Below are 13084 nucleotides of genomic sequence, written 5' to 3' on the forward strand. Positions count from 1 at the left end.
ACATTTTTGAACATAATCCAGTCCAGTACATCACCACCACCCACTGTGATCTCAATAATAAACCTAAAGTAAAATGATCACCATTTTTGGCAGCCAGATAAAATGTTTGTTTTTTTTCTCCAGTGTGCTTCTGTTTGTTGTTTTTTAATGCAGTGCACCTACACGTCCTGCCGGTAGATAGCGCTGTCCCTCCTCCCGGTGCTAAGCGTGTCAGTGCGGTTATCAGGGGACAGGCGCATGTTTCCCTGCCTCTCGTGTTTCCTCCTTCTCTCCACTGTTCAAACCTGTGAGAGGGAAACCACACGGTCCCACTCCGCTCCGCTCCGCTCCGCTCCGCTCCGCTCTGCTCTCCACGCCGCTGTCCGCTCCAGTCCTGGAGAAGGAGCCCTGCGGAGCCGCGTAAACGCAGTTTGTTTCTTTACATAACCAGCGAGACCCAAAACTGCAGCAGAGTGCCAGTGCTGGTCCGAGAGATGTCCTGCATGCACAACATGGTGAGCGCCAGTTTTTCCTAATCTTTCTCTGTGATCCGATCCCAGTGCAGAGCTGCAGCTGGAATCTGTGTCAGTAGTCGTGTTTGTGGTCCATGGTGATGGCAAAACTTTACGCAGGGGATACATGTGATAAGAAGCTCGACTGTGCAGATGGAAGCCTTTAACCCTCCTGTTGTCTTCGTTTATGGGCACCAAAAATATTGTTTCCTTGTCTGAAAAAAAAATCCAAAAATTTAGCAAAAAAAATCCCCAAATTTTTGAAAATTTGTAAAACGTTCAGAAAAAAATCCAATAATTCCTTAAAAATTTCCCTTAATAATTTTATTTTTAAAAAAGTTTAAAATAAACACATTTTGCAAGAAAATTCTTGTAAATATTTTCCAAAAATTATTAAAAAGCTTCCAAAAAATCCTAGAAATATCTAAAATGATTCCATATATATCAGTAAAACTTCTAATATTTTCTTTAAGAACATTCACATAAAAATCAACCAAAATCCAATGAAATTCGCTGGATTTTTGGTAGATTTTTTGTGAATGTTCTTAAAGAAACATTTTTTTTTAACATTTCTTTTTTTCCACCAAAAAATGTTCAAAAATTTCCCAAAAATGTTGAAAATGTGGACATCAGAAGTTTCACTGTGAAAATATATTGTTTTCCCACATTTTCAAACTTTAAAATGGGTCAGTTTTGACCCACAGGACGACACCGGGGTTAAGTAATGACACGGTGTTGCTCCTAAATCTGAGGGTTTTTTCTTGCAATTCATTGACATTTGCAAGGCTTTCTCAAAGGCAGACTGATGGACATACTTCTGCCATTTCTTCATGTTGTCAGTGAGCAGCTATGGTGGTCTCCTGCACAGTGTTTGGCCTGCTCGGCTGTAAATGTTTGGCCACTCCAGGCTCTCTTTTGACGCACAGGAGTTTGGGGACAAAAGCTGCTCCTCTGTGAGTGTCGGTGTTTGTATGTGGGAGGATGAGGGGGACAGACTCCTGGCTCGGTTTTGGGGACTGCCAGGCTGTCGTCGTGGATACCAGAGGCCACAGGTGACCTCTGACCTGAGGAGTCGTGGAGCGTTGCAGGAGGAATCCTTTGAGTGGTTATGGGTGTGTGCTGACGCAAGTGAAGGAGCACAATAGGGAGACAATAGATATGTGGGCTGCTGCTGGAGACTACGTGGTAACCATGACTGTAATTTAGGAATGGATGATAGGAGGATTCAAAGTGGGTGATAGCGGGGTGATGATGCTGTCGCTGCACAGCAATCACCGAAACAGCTTAAGTATTGTTTAGGGTTAAAGTCAGCACACTAAAATGCAGGTCTCTATCTCATCCAGGCCTCTTCATTATCACAGAGGTGACTGAGAGATGAGACTTGGTGTCTATCCATGCAGAGGGCTTCAGCAGCACGATTTGCACGTTGCTTTGCACTTTATTTTGAACATTAGTGTTCTTGTTTTTCTTAAATATAACATGTGTGAAATACTGGCTACCTTGGATTTCTCCAATTTATCACTATCTGTTGTAGAACTTCCACACTAGACTCAATAAACTCAAGATAAGTGGAATTTAACTCGACTGACTCAACAAAAACAACAGATAGCTTGAGAAAGTGTCTTTTTCTGTAATTTCTGTGTGCTGACCCTTTAAGGCTGCACTAAAATGAAGCGAGCCACTTGTAGCTTCTTGAAAAGAGCAGTTTTGATCACTAGATGTATTGAAAACTACCAATATTTTGATAATTAACTACATATATAACTATATATGCAGATTACAGCCTCTGATAGTTGTGAATTTACCTGGTTTCGCTCTGTTTTGTGTGTGTGTGTGTGTGTGTGTGTGTGTAACGTTCAGTTCCAGTGGGAAACTTAAAATCAGGATATTTTAGTCATTTTGTTCTACATGTCTCGTTTTTAAAAATTCCCACAATGAATTGTTTGCACTAACCAGACTCTGTCAAAAACCTCTACTAATCAACAGATGTATTGAATATTTTGATAGTTAATTGAATACATTTTGATATATGCTGATTACAGGCTCTCGTGTGAATTTAACTTGTTTTGTGTGTGTGTGAGACGTTCAGGTCCATCAGGAAACTTAAAATCGTGATATTTTAGTCACTTTACTGTACATGTCTCATGCACTAATATACATGCACTAACCAGATTCTGTCAAAAACATTTACTGATCAATAGATGTGTTGAAAACTACCAACATTTAGATAATTAACTAAATATTTGCTGATTAGAGCCTCGGACATGAACGTGTCCTGCTATGTTTTGTGTCGTAGGCAGTGTTGCTTTACACTCTCATAACTTTCAACATTTTAAGATGAACCACATTATGAGGACAGATATTGTTGCCAACACTCACATTATCAGTATTGGGATATTCAGTCCAGTGTACCACGATGTTAGTTTTTGTCACAACACAGCCGTTAGCTACGAGCTAATAGGGAGATGTTGGATGACAGCATATTAGTGCTCTCTGTCCCTTTGCTGTCAGCAGAATCAACCAGACAGCTGAGGTGATGTCTTCGTTCAGCTGTTTGAGCTCCCAGGGGGTTGACACTCCCCTGTGTGTGTGTGTGTGTGTGTGTGTGTGTGTGTGTGTGTGTGTGTGTGTGTGTGTGTGTGTGTGTGTGTGTGTGTGTGTGTGTGTGTGTGTGTCTATATGAGCAGCTCCTTAAAGCACTGGCAGCTGATGAAACACTAATTCTGCTGACCATCAGATGTCTGCTGACCATTTGCTGAAGATTAGAGGATACAAATTCAGCTCCATCAAGCTGAGCGAATGAAGCCTCCACCTCCTCCTTCCCCCTGTACATTTGTGTTGATGCAAATACTCAAGGCGCAGCTGAGTGTTTTTGTCCAACGTTACTGATGTTAAATTCGCAGCACACTGCTTCGTGGCGTGGAAGTGCACGGCCAGTCGGTCATGCATACTGCACTGTAGCAGATGGTGTAGCGGGCAGAGCACGGTCGTAGTGGCACTGTGTTTTCCTGACAGACATTTCCCCTCAGGCCAGCCACCTAATCAAACACTAATCAGCTATTCTTCCACTCACTAGTTTTGCTCTGTCTCCTAAACTCTATTCTCCCCCCTGCTTTTTGCCTCCCCATTCTCACTGTTTGCTCCTAAGCTTGAGCTTATCCTGTTATCCTGCCCTTCTCTCTCTCTCTCCTGTCATCTCTTAGACTCTTTATATACAAGGCCATGCCTGATTGCTCTGAGGAGAAAGTGCCATGCTCTTACACTTATACTCTGTCTGCCGGTGGCTGACCTGATCGCCTCTCTGGGCCATCTGTCGGTGAGATTAAAGCCCGCTCGGGTTAAGGAAATCTCTGTGGGACCTGGCCAGGCATGCAGGGCTGTCGGCCTGCGTTCTGCCACAGTTGGATAAAAGGCTGTTTAGCGTTCACAGCTCAGAGCGATCATAGTAAAGGGCGATAGTTTGCGTCAGTAGAATCGAAAGATAGTGTTCATCTGTGTAAGCAACAGCCAGCAAATATATTTTGTATTTAACTCTGTGTCTGATGACCACATTAACCCTGTGAGTCCCAAATCCACTGGCTGGTTTCTAAAAACACAGAAAAATGCTGGATTTTCAACTTTCTAACAGTTATTGAACTAATCGTGCATGATGGTCACTTCTATCGGTATACTAAAATTGTGGTTTGTCGATTTATTCTTCAAAAAAATCAACTGTTTCTGTTGACCAGATTCTGTTGAAAATAGAAAAAAATTTGCCTCGTCTGCACAACCATGGAGCCAAGAATGATTAAACTGTGACTAACAGTCACGCAACAAAAATTCAGGGGCTTTTCGGCTGAACTGCAGGCTGTGTTTGGAGACGACTATGGAAACAAATTAAAAATAAAATATCTATAGTAGGCAAGATGTTTTTCCCCCTCCTGTAGGTACTTTGTTGTGTGTTGATTCCAGGATTTTAAAATTCATTTTTCAAATAAATAATCAAAGAAATTCAGCTTTGTTTTTGTCTTTTTTTAATGATTCATGGCGTTATCGCTGTGCCATGCTTCACATATGACATTTCCATTTCTAGCAATGGTTGTGCTGTTTCTGTAGAGGTGCAGGACTTTTTTTTATTGCTTTGAAAAATGTGACAGGCAAAGAACACACAGAAAGTGATTGGGGTTTAACCTGCCAGTTCACACTAGCAGTGTGTATTGCTGCTGAGTGAGAACTTTGACAGCAGCTCAGATTTATTTCCCCAGTTTCTCAGTAAAACTTCAATTTCTTCGATACTAGTTCAACCAGGTCAAGTTGTATTGGCGTACAAGATCGACCCAAGTTATTTTCAAGTGCTAAGACACAGAACACACCCAAGTTAATCATTATCCCCAAGTGGCAGGTGTTTCCTTATAGCTGAAGATTGATCTTCCTCAGTATGTTTCCATTCCTGCCACTTCCTCTTAGCTGGAATGTAAATAAACTACAACTTAGTAACTTAAACTGCAATGCTTTTGCTTTTCCAATTTACTTAGACCTTAAAGCTGCTCTAGTCATTATTGTTATATTGTAGTAATGGATATGTGGACTGTGTGTGGAAGTTGGCAACTTGCTATTGAACAGCATTTAAACGAATGCAGAACTAGAGTGAGAGAATGTTGGGACTTCATCCAATAATAATAATAATAATAGTAATAAAACCTTGAGAAAATCTTAATATTGACAACTAGTAACGGCAAAAAGTCAGAGCTGAGTCGTCCAGTTCTGCTTTCTGCTGTCATAAAAACAAACAAAAACAATAATTAATGCAGCTTTCAGGTATAATCCACACTTAGAAACAGAACAGTGGTTTGGTTGACCAACATAGATAAGATGTTTGAGGAATGAAACCAGCCTGAGTAGCACAATAAACAACTAACAACTGCAATTCAGTCAACAGTATACATAGATAGAGCATATGGCAGTGTGTGGGCATCTAAGTCTGGCTGTTATCTTGTTTTGACTCCTGAAATGTTTTGCAACAAACTGGACTGTCTCAAATCTTAGAAGGTCAAAAGTCTTCCCATGAGTTCCCGGCAAACATTGCACCTCCTGTCAGCTGTATTAATTAGACAAGACTGTGCAGCACTATCTGCCAGGAATCAGAGACAACTTCTGAAAGACTGTCACAGGATAACTAATGTAAAGCAGCCAACATCACAGATTCATGACGTGTAAGAGTTTTAAGTGCAAGTGTGAGCGAGCATGGGTGGATCTGGCATAATGAGGAGCTGCCTTGGTGGTCCACACTCTCGGTCCTGTCAATCAAAATCCCTTCTACCGCCAGAGGAGCCAGATCTGCAGATGCACCATTTTAATATTTAATCATCGGAAGCTCCACTGTGCCCCCATGTTTCCCGGCTTATTGCTGCATGGTTAGCTGACCTGCCACCTGACTGCCGAACAATTGTCTTATCCTCATGGGACACACGGGACCCTGTGACCTTCAGAGGAGAAAGGTCTGAGAGTGTGGGAGGCTGGACGGACCCCATACTGAGGCCTTTGTCTGTAAATGTCACCAGCCCGTGGAAATAGTCGCTCACTGCTGCTAACTCTGGCATCATCTCATCCTGGGACTATTGTCTTGTTAACGCGTGTAGCCTCGTGAGTCAACAGTGGTGTGTTCGCTTCGGCTCGGCCTTATCGTTTCCTTGTGTTTTTATTGATCGAGCCTATCTCCCCGTAAGGAGCTCTCGCACTCACCTGCCTGCCTTTTAGACATCAGCGGCGGCAGCTATCATCTTTGTGTTTGTTGTGCTGGGATGAGTTGTGCGTGCGCAGTGTGCTCAGCCCTTGTCTCTTTTATTTAGTCTGAAGAGTTGTAGTGTTGCAGAACAAAAGGCCACGAGTCAAAGCGCTCCTCTGTAAGTGGGCATTGTTGTATTTATATCTGCGTGTACAAGTAGCGGTCGACGGCTCTGTTCTCTCCAGCAGCATTTCACTTTGCCGTCACATCCTGTGTCTTTACGCAAAGTCAGTGCATTGCTTTTAAAGGTTACAGTTGGTTAACCCTCGTGTCGTCCTGCGGGTCAAAATTGACCCGTTTTATAATTTGAAAATGTGGAAGAAAAAAAAATATTTTCACAGTGAAACTTCTGATGTCCAGATTTTCAACATTTTTGGGAAATCTTTGAACATTTTTTGGTGGAAAAAGGGAAATGTTAAAAATGTTTCTTAAGAACATTCACATAAAGATTTTTGTGTAAATGTTCTTAAAGAAAATATTAGAAGTTTTACTGATATATTTGGAATCACTTTAGATAGTTTTAGGATTTTCTTTGAAGATTTTTACTCATATTTAGAAAATATTTACAAGAATTTTCTTGCCAGATTTGGGGGATTTTTTTTAAATAAAACTTTTAAGGGAAACTTTTAAGGAATTAGTGGAATTTTATTTCTGAAGGTTTTGCAAATTTTCAGGAAATTTGGGAAATTTTTTTAACTGAATTTCTGGATTTTTTTCAGGCAAGGAAACAATATTTTTTGGTGGCTGTAAATGAGGACAACAGGAGGGTTAAAGTGACCTGCTCGTGTCACACAGGTAGTAAAGTGTAGCAGTGGTTAAGACTCACTGGCACTGTGATTCTCCTGTTTTATCTTGTAGTTTAAGAGCAGCAGAGATGAAAGACATTTGCAAGAGGTCAGGTTTGCTTTGCACAGTATCTGGAAACAAGGGAGAACAGCTAACCAGGCTCTGTCAAAAGGTTCTGGTATCAGTTAAACAAATGAGAAACAGCATGCCAGTTTGTGAGCTTTGTATGTGCTGGTAAGTGGATTCTGTGACCTTCAGACAGAGCCAGATTAGATGTTTCCTCTTGTTTCCAGTCTTAGCACCAAGCTGCCCGTTTGCTGGTTACAGGGTTAGGCAGAGCTGCAACAATTAATTGATTGGTCGCTAACTGTTAAATTAATCACCGGACGGTTTGATAATCAGTTAACTAGTTGTGTTATTTTCAAGAACTAAAGGTAAACATTTTCAGGTTCCAGCTTCCTAAATGTGAATATTCCCTGGTTTTCTTTCAAAGGGTCTGAAATTTGTAGTTTTTGTAGGAATCGGTATTGTAATTTTTATTAATCAATTCCTGATAGATTAAAGCAAATGCTTTACTACCTCTATCTGTGGTCTCGAGCAGCATCCTGCCCATGAGTCTTAACAAATCAATAATGAAAGCTTCTGTGGTACAGACGGGGACAGAGAAATGCATTTGCAAACTGAAGCATGTTTCGAAAGTGAGTTTGCAGATCTTGCTGAAGTTGTAATAAACACCACCATCTTATCTCTTAACTCAGCTTCCCAGTTAAACTTAAAATGACTGAATATTTCACTTTGTTACAGTTACACACAATTGACTTTAATAAGGTAACAGAGTCTTTTATGTAGCGACAGATATGTATTTAAGTAACATAATGGTGCTAGGCTAAGGCTGTTCCTCAGAGGCCTGTTGTCTGGCTCATGGTTGTCTGGCTCATCCTCCATCTCCATCCCTCCATCTCTATCCCTCTACCTCCATCCCTCTATCTCTACCTCTCTACCTCTACCTCCATCTCTATCCCTCTACCTCCATCCCTCTATCTCTACCTCTCTACCTCTACCTCCATCTCTATCCCTCTACCTCCATCCCTCTATCTCTACCTCTCTACCTCTACCTCCATCTCTATCCCTCTACCTCCATCCCTCTATCTCTACCTCTCTACCTCTACCTCCATCTCTATCCCTCTACCTCCATCCCTCTATCTCTACCTTTCTACCTCTACCTCCATCTCTATCCCTCTACCTCCATCCCTCTATCTCTACCTCTCTACCTCTACCTCCATCTCTATCCCTCTACCTCCATCCCTCTATCTCTACCTCTCTACCTCTACCTCCATCTCTATCCCTCTACCTCCATCCCTCTATCTCTACCTTTCTACCTCTACCTCCATCTCTATCCCTCTACCTCCATCCCTCTATCTCTACCTCTCTACCTCTACCTCCATCTCTATCCCTCTACCTCCATCCCTCTATCTCTACCTTTCTACCTCTTCTGTCTCTCTCAACCCGTCCGGCCAGCAGGCAGATGGGTCCCCCCACATTAGAGCCGGGTTCTGCTCAAGGTTTTTTTTCCCTGTTAAAAGGGTGTTTTCCTGCCACTGTCGCCTTTTGGCTTGCTCTGGGGTTCAGGCATATGGGTTCTGTAAAGCGTCTTGAGACAATTTGACTGTAATTGGTGCTATATAAATAAAACTGAATTAAAAATTGAATTGAATTAACAGTATTTGTTGCACCAATGACATATTTCTTTACTTAAGGTCTAACTGATAGACACGTCTTTTTAGCAGAAACACAATCTGCAAAACACTGAACAGAAGTTACAAACCATCACCACAAATCCGGAAAATTTGCTACTTTCATAGATGCTAAATGTATGCTGACAGTTAGGGCTTGGTTATGCTAACAGCTAAGTTAGGAGGCAACCACATTACCCTGAAAGAGTCACTGGAATACAACATATACTAATGCTTTTTTATGGGCTTTAGTGGGCAAAAGAGGTAATAAAACTGTGAAAAAATCAGAAGAGTAGCAGACTCAATTGTAGGAGAAGAAGAGACAAACTTAGTGGTCTTGCAGTAGACATAGTAGAGAATCCTAGCATTGTAAAGTTCTGACTACATTTCTTCTGTTACTATTGTACATATTCAGTTATAGTAATCTTTACTTATAAACTAGTCTAGTTATAAATGACAGGTTCCCTGCTATCACATGCTGTTAATATATAACGTTAAATGTATATTGGTTCTGTTTCTTTGTTAATAATCAGTATCGGGACTGGTGCTGAAATAAATCATATCAGTCAACCCCTGATTGGTTACTCTTCAGTGATATATTTTTGATGTGTTTACAAATATTTGAGGACATCCTGTGAGTCTTTGGGAAACCCTCATCCATATTTTTCACTGTTTTCTGCTATTTTATTGACCAAACAATTAATTGGTTTGAGACTGGCATTGTTGTTTTCATTTGTCTGAGTCTTATTCAGTGTTGTAAAACCTGTGTTTGTGAAAGAAGATAGTTGTTCTAACTTCTTCTATATCATTACTGACAGAATTTCCAAATGGTATGTGGTATTTTCCAGAAGAAGTAACTCCAAACTGGCAGACATGCAAAGCTCAGGTGGCTGTCTGACAGGATAATGCTACGTATTTCTCCAGAACCAGACCACTAGCATGCCTCCCATGGCTGTTTCCTGCCATGTTATTGTCCACAAGAGCTTAGGCAGAGGAAATGAGTCTAGGCCAGGCTGTCGTCCCGTCTAGTTGACTGGTCAGACAGGTACAGTAAGCAGGCCTCGACTCGTCCCACGCTGTTGTTTTTGCCTTGTATCTCCATCTACGGATCTCTTTCTTTATCCTGTGTTTCCTCTTTCTGCTGCCATTTTTCCAAACATTCCCACACACAAATGCGCCACCTTGACCATTCCTCCAGGCTCCTCCAGACTCCTGCAGCTTTTTTGTTGTTGTTGTTGGAGCCGCTCTGTCAGCCAGCTGAGAGACTTACAAGTGAGTATCTGTGGAATCTGAGCCTGGATATGCCTGTGGGGCCCAGACGTAATGACAGGGGTACAGTGGCACCTGCTCAAGTGTTAGACTATCTTTGATGGGGTTATCCTCTCTTTTCATTTTTCAGCTGATTTTCTTCAAATTACACTCGGCAGGCCAAAGGGGCACCATAAAACATCACATTCTTGCTGTGGAATGCCTTTAATAGCGTGCCAATCCCTACATAGTGCATCTCTGGCTGGCAAGGTGCTTTATTAGCTGAGATTCTTGCATGCCCGCCTGTCGGTGCCAACTTTAAGAAGTCCAGATACGTCCCTCACTCCCTTTTTGCTTTGCGTCTACATCTCGTGGCAAAGACAGAAGAAGGGGGTCGCTCTCCTCTGGTTAAGGAGCAGAGAACAATGTCCTCTCTTTTCTCCTTTCTCAGATGTCTCCAGTTTGAGTTATGTAACTTGATACGGTGCAGAACCCGTCCAGTAGCCCAGCCTCGGGAAGAGAGACTTACACTCAGACTATTGTCCAGACAGTCCACTCTGACACAGCCCCCACATGCCCTCATTTTCCACTTCTTCCTCATTCGCCCTCTCTCATATTTTCCTACCCTCATCCTTCTTTCTCTGTTCCTGCTGTCTTGTCTTTTAACCAAAGCCTAATCCCTCGTTATTGTCTCATTATCTGCAAATAAACACAAAGCGCTGTGCTGTTGGTGTTTGTCCGGTGAAGCTGGCACGGGTATTTCATTGTAGGGTCTGAGCTGGTTCGCATGCGGGGCTTTTGTTTCTGGAACTGGAGGAACAAGTCCAACCACACTGGTCCATGAGAGAGCTCAGAGCGCACAAAGAGATGCACAGAAGGGCTGGGAAAGTGTACGGTGAGCTCTATTAGATGAGTCGAAATTAGCAAAATAGGACAGCTTAGTGGTTCCTCCCAGTTTCTTATGAGAAACACTGGTAAATCTACTGAAACCATCCTCACGAGCAGCTTAAGATCAGCTTAGTCTTCTATTTAGATCGGTGTAAAGTCACCCTGCATGTCAGTGGTTTAGGCAGTTTCCTCCTCATCCACGCACCATCAAAGAAACTGGAAGTCATGTGGCGTGACCTTCATTAGCATGAGAGAGAAATAGAGTGAGCATGGGATCAGGAGCAGAGAGGTGAAGCTTCAGGTGGACAAACACACACAGGTAAATGAGTTTTTTACTACCAGCAATTATATTCAAACTTATCCTCTATGAAAAGCTGTCGTTGTGTGTCTGGGTTGTGAAGTGTCTCTTATAATACTGAAATTACTTCTAATTCTAAACTCTGCTGTGTAAAACTGGGCTTTAGGTCAAATATAACCTGTGTGTGTATATTTTAGATATTTCCCAGCTTTCTGCAGGAAAAGCTGGACTTATTTACATGCCAGTAACCTTAAAATGCTCTGAACTCGTTGTGATTTAAGGCTGCATTGTCAAAGAAGAGCTTAAGCTGCATAGATGAGTGGAAAGCAGCCTGATTGTTAATTACATTGCCCATGAGGAATGCTTATTTGCAGTGGAGCTGAATTGGATTTAGCTAACTTTTTAACCTGATCTTTTCTCCTGGGCAAATGACGTCACACTGAGCAGCTTCCCCATTTACCTCCAACATTGAACAAATATGCTAATTAGCAGTTAATTGTTGAATGTCCCCAAATGGAGCCACATGGCGCCCAAAGAACAATATGTAGGATTATTTGCTCCACCCAGCGATCCATCTTGACTTCTTCAATAGACCCCTCATTCCATTACATGCATTCTTTGTCTGTTATGTTTAAGTGATCTGTGGTCTGATGTACTATTTGTGTCCCTGGAATTCCCCCTGAGGATTATTCATGACTTTCTATTCTACTCAAGCTCAGTAACAAGATTTCATCGAACTTCTTTCTTCCGCTGTCGACAACAGTTTCTCCAATTTCTCTGTGCAGCTGAAGGCAAAGTGTCACAACCATCCTAGGAGGAATTTAGACATCTCCCTGCTGTTTTTTGTTTCTTTTGTTGTCACTGTAAACATGGTATGGTAAAGTTGTGAGATAATTTGGCTTAGCATGCTGGTTTTCAGTAGTTCCCACCGTGCTCCTTCTCAGCACTGACAAACAACAAACACTGATTTTATTTACAAACAAATCCACAAGAGGAAAAAGTGCTGATCCTCTGACTGGGCATCAGCATGCGTCAGCAGTAGTGCTGGGCGACATGGAAAAAATCATATATCACGATATGGATTATTTTATATCACGATAAGGATATATATGGCGATATACCACAACAAAGTATGTTTTCAGTTATTCTCTGAAAAGTTTGACAAAAATTTCATTGCTTACTTTTCTCCATGAAACTTTAACCTGTTGCTAGGGCTGGACCCGAATATTCGGTCCCAATGGTGGTATGGGGATATTAATTTTGAGATCTGAATATTCGCCCCCTCCTACCTCCACCCCCCGGCGGGCGTTACGAACCGAGCCAAAAATTCGTCTGTTTCCTCCGTTAACTCACCGACTCTGAGCTCACGGACCGAACCGAATATTCAAGTCATTCCTCCGTCCGTCAAATTCCCCCCCCCCTCCACCTGGACGTTAAGGAGGGGACCGAATATCCAGAGCCCAGAAACTGCTATTCAGTCCAGCCCTACCTGTTGCTCGTCCATCGTTCAGCACTCATGAGTAAAGTAAAGCATGTCGCAAACCCGCATGAGAATCAAAGAACGTAAAGCAGCATCATGTCGCAAAAACCACAACATGGAGTTTCTTTGCGAAAAATCTCTTTTTTATTCTTCTTTATTTTCACTTATATAAACTTACAGTATGCATAGTGACAGGAAAACACTAATACAATCGTCTCAGGCTCTTTAATGATAAATTTGCTGTAATAATTGATAAAATTAGGTTAGAAACGATAGAAACGATAGAAGAGAAATGGCACGATAGACACTTTCCTATCGTTCTCACGATATGTATCGTCATATCGCCCAGCACTAGTCAGCAGCAGTGTTTACTACCTGACATCCAGGCCACCCGGT

The 13084-nt window shown here is 41.9% G+C and overlaps 1 protein-coding gene across 2 annotated transcripts in view; it reads left to right on the plus strand.

Annotated features, from left to right (window-relative positions):
- Positions 1-275: 275 nt before the first annotated feature.
- Positions 276-13084, plus strand: part of n4bp3 (NEDD4 binding protein 3) — a 34516-nt gene continuing 21707 nt past the window's right edge. Inside the window, exon 1 of one of the 2 annotated variants that reach the window (XM_023284083.3) lies at positions 276-494. The gene's annotated coding sequence lies outside the window, so the exon portion shown is untranslated. Of the gene's footprint in view, positions 495-10902; positions 11230-13084 lie in introns of those variants that run through there. The other variant, XM_023284084.3, reaches the window with a different exon arrangement.

The sequence above is a fragment of the Amphiprion ocellaris genome, chromosome 13 (genome assembly GCF_022539595.1).
Source record: "Amphiprion ocellaris isolate individual 3 ecotype Okinawa chromosome 13, ASM2253959v1, whole genome shotgun sequence".
NCBI lineage: Eukaryota > Metazoa > Chordata > Actinopteri > Pomacentridae > Amphiprion > Amphiprion ocellaris.